Raw genomic sequence first — 4,691 nt, 5'->3', positions numbered from 1 at the left:
GCAGTATTTCATTCTTTTTTATAGCAGATAGTATTCCATTGCGTAGATATACCACATTTTCCATATCCACTCATCCAGTGATGGACATTTGGGCTGATTCCAACTCTTGGCTATTGTAAATGTAAAACCATATGTAAAAACCATGAACTGAAATACTATGACAAGCAAGATAATGGAAGCTCAGCAGTACTAGGAAACAATGTTTTCTTATAGTAGGATCCATTACATTCATGCACTTCTGCAGCTCAAAGCCTTCCCGGACTCTAAAGCACCATCTGCTGCAAAGTCAACAGTGGTGCAATCTTCATGTATTCAAACAGTTTCCCTTCATTCAAGGATGCAGGTGAAAGCATGAGGAAGATTATTTCCTGGGTTATGAATTGTACTGAGCACCAAATCCTCAGTGACAGAGGCACTATTTATGTTTGTGATATATGGGCTGCCCTCCTTGCCCAAGTTTCTGTCAACTCTCCTTTGAATACTGATAAAATAAGTATTGAAATGCACCCCTGGGGATTTGATGAAAAATAAAAATGGCAACAGTAACTATGTACCACATACCTTACAACTCTATGTAACTATCATTCATAGATAAGGAGATAACGAGAAAATAAAGTCAAGAAACTTACTGTTTTGAGAACACCCAGCTAAACTGGGGTTCCAGTACCAGAGCCGCAGGCAACCCTGCTATAACTGGGAAATAAAGAGGAGCTGGGTGTTTACAGAGTGGATACTTCTTTTACCTAATGAACAGCATAATGCCTAGTTGTGCAACTGTGACCAGGGGGTCTCTCACATGGAAAACTTGTTTATACTGGCAAACGCCCTTGTGGCTCTTGTCTGACCATCCCTCTGGTGCTGAGAGTCGACCTTGTGTTCTTCCCAGCATCCTGGGGCAAACCCAGCCTGGGGCAGCTCCTGGTTCTTCAGAGGGAAGGCACAAATTCGACACACCACCACCACCACCACCACCACCACAGGAAACGAGTTCAGAGATTTTTTATTTAGTACAGTGGGCAGGGAGCAACGAGTTGGGAGGGCAACAGTCAGTCCCGGGGTCACATGAGGCAGGAATGAAGAGTTAGGCAGACAGCACATGCAGCAACTAGCAATGTATGTAAGGGAACAGGGTGTGGGTCACTTTAAGATTACAAGCAAAATCCTGAGTGGTCTGATTTAAAGGAAGCTGCAAGAAAGCGGGGAGCCCAGCCTGCTAGGCCAGAAAGATGCCTCTATGTTCTCATCTCTGGCCATGGGTTGGAGACATTTGGGTGTGTGTACAACTGGAAACTGCATCAAGGATGACTGAGCCCTGCTTCCAGTATAAGACAGTTAAACTCATATTCAAAACAGATGCTGAGGCAACATAAAATGTTAAGAATTCACTACCTTACTTAGGGCCACGACAGGGAGTAAGTGATGGGACTGGGCTGTAAACCCAGGCAATCTGACTCTAGGGTGCAGGACCCCCTTACACCGCAGCTCTATTAAAAGGCATGGTCCCAATCCTCCAGACTCAGCCTAGTGAGACAGCATGCAAATAAAGGGATGGCAGAAATATTCTACTGGACGCACCATGACAGGAACCACTTTGGCAAGACAAAACTCTAACCTCTTTACCTGAATTTCAACATTCTCAAATCTCTGCAGCTACCCATTTATGAGTGACCTCTGAGGATGGGTTATTATTATAGAGAGAGACTTCTTCAGTTAATAGTTAATATCTAGGTTCTTAATCGTTTAGCTCCTACAGGGAAACCTTATTTCTCAGTTCATAAGACACCTACCTTACTGTAGATATACTGACCTCATTTTCAAAGCAGCAAGTATTTTTACAAATATTTATTATTAAATCCTGATACAGAAAATACAGTGATTCTTTTTCAGTTCATATTATAAGACCTGAGTAAATGTGCCATGATAAATTTTATAAAATTATGAGGAAAAGCATCTCTTACTAAAAATAACTGTGGGGTGGTGGTGGCAGGGTTACTTAGGAAATAGTAAACTCTACATAGAATAGCACATGAATTATATAATACCAGGAATAGCAGATACGTTTGATAAGTCAATTGTAACATTTAAAACAAAATATATACCCTACTAAAATATCAGCTGGGGGAATAAATCCAGAGAATATAAGGTCAAATAATTATGGAACTCTTTTTGACTCAATGAAAAGCATTTTGTTATCTCTTTAAGAGAACAGATGCTTTAAAGAACAAAACTGATGAAAAGAAAATTACAAAAGAAAAGAGGGTTTTGAGTCTAGAAAGATGGGTGTGGAAGGGGCCAATATCCCAGCAAAGAAAAGCTAACATGGTAGCTGCTTGAACTTAGTAAAAGATAGAAAAATATGGCAGAAGACTAAAAAGTAGAAATATAAAATAAAATTCAAACTCTTACCAAATAGCTATTCAAAATGCAAACAGGAAAAAAAATTCAGAGAAATCGTACAAAAAAAATATAATATCAATTCTCTTAAAGTTTGCCTCTATGGCTTTCTTTAATGAGAGTAGAAGTTTGGCATACTGTTCTTTGATACACACCCCACATACCAGAAAAACCACCTCACCAAAAGCTTGGTCTGTAAATGACTCTCTTAATCCTAATAGAGCTTTATTTTATACAAATGGTCTGCAGTTCTCTGTAGACTGTCCTAAACAATACTTCAGAGTTCTTGGATCTCAGCCCCAAGGATGGCCTACTCAGCAGAAAGTCTGGGCATATCCCACTGAAGATACTTCCTTTAATTGTGTCAAGGATGCAGTAACCTACTAGAAAACAAGCTGCCCACCCCTTGTAGATTTTAGTGTCTATTCATTAAATGATTGTAAATTATACTCAGGGCTCAGAGCCAAGGAATTTAAAAAAAAAAATGAGGATAAAAGAAAGTTCCAGAATGTGTAGGATTTCCTAATTATTTCATGCTCTTTAAAACAGATGGTGCAGCCCACTCTGGACTGTCAGACCAGGCCTCATCTTTACCGCCAGGCGTCTTCTGTCTTCCACATTCTAGGTATCAAACACTACATTGAGGGATACAGAAGTTTCCTCTACAAAACTGGTAGGAAGAGATTTTGAAAAAATAGTGTATGTACACATAGACAATCTTTTCTATATCAATAATGAAGTACAAAAATCTACATACAAAAATAATTAAAACCAATCAATAAATTCTTGACTCTTAAGTTTCCTCTACAAAACTGGTAGGAAGAGATTTTGAAAAAATAGTGTATGTACACATAGACAATATTTTCTATGTCAAAAATGAAGTACAAAAATCTACATACAAAAATAATTAAAACCAATCAATAAATTCTTGACTCTTTAAATCTGAAAGAGTCAAGTTTCAAATTGATTTTGAGGTGCTAATTTATATAGCAATGAAATTAAGTAGGACAAAATTAAAAATTCCATTTTACAATAAAAAAAATCTTAGTTAATAAACACACAAGAGCTTTGGGGAAAAACTCTATATTTCTATAATGTAGTATTTAATAGTAATGGTGACTAGGTAAACACACACACAAACCTAACTTTGACAGCAGTGTCCCTTTGAGGAAAACACAAAAGTTCAAAGTACTGAAACTTAGATGGCCCACTGAAGAACTCAGCCAAAACTGCACCACTGTGCAAGTAAGGTTTTACATTTACTTTCAAAGACCCCAGAGACACCTCTTCCTTAGCTGGCAGAAGTTGCAGAGCTCTTGTGCAATGCAAACACATTCTTGCAGATACTGAATTCAATAGCACTAGAAAGGCTGCAGAAACAAGTGAAGGGAAGGAACCACATCTTGGAGACAAATCGCTATAGGAGAAACAAGGTACGGTAAACTCTATTACTGATTAATCTAACCTTTACATTTATATCATACTATATATTATACGAACAATACATCAGCTGCCAAAAGAAAGAAACCATAGAGAGTAATACAATTGGTGATTTGGGCATTAGAAAACAACTGCAAGACAACCAAGAACCAGCAAGCTCTAATGTAAAACTTTATTTTTCAGAGACTTTTATTTACATGTGATGATATAAACAAGAAGGGAAATATGAAAGCATGTTATAGAGCCAATGTTTAACTATGCATTGTTTTACAAAATATCAACAAACAAATACAATCTTCTCCTGTCCTTTTATTAATGTTACGCTTTAAATAGCTGTACGTATTAGAATTATCTCATCTACTACTAAAACACAAACCACTCTTAGGGATGGAGTAGCAGCTGCAGCATAACTGGATGGAGCCATGTTAACAAAGAGTTTAGAACTAAGTTAAAAATAGAATAGGTAGGTACCCAATTGAGACAACAGGGGAAAATTCTGAAAGGCAGATCACGCTGATTATCCAAACAGCATAATTTGGATTCCTCCCAAAGTCTTATCCTTACAAAAAAGGGGCATTGCATTTTTAATACGAATGCTTGGGACTATACTTTGACATCTCATTATCAAACCCTTAAATTCATAATTCTCTCTTAGCATTGGCTTGATAGAAAATGGGCCATATAGGGCCGGCCCGGTGGCACACTGGATAGTGCGCCGCTTGGGAAGCGCGGCGGTGCTCCCGCCCAAGGGTTCGGATCCCACATACGGACTGGTTCCCGCTCACTGGCTGAGCGAGGCGCGGGGGCAGCGCCGAGGGTTGCGATCCCGTTGCCGGTCCCCGGTCCGGTACGGGGGC

This window comes from Galeopterus variegatus, unplaced genomic scaffold, assembly GCF_000696425.1.
Source record: "Galeopterus variegatus unplaced genomic scaffold, G_variegatus-3.0.2 Scaffold3658, whole genome shotgun sequence".
Taxonomy (NCBI): Eukaryota; Metazoa; Chordata; class Mammalia; order Dermoptera; family Cynocephalidae; genus Galeopterus; species Galeopterus variegatus.
Note: the sequence above shows the minus strand (reverse complement) of the source record.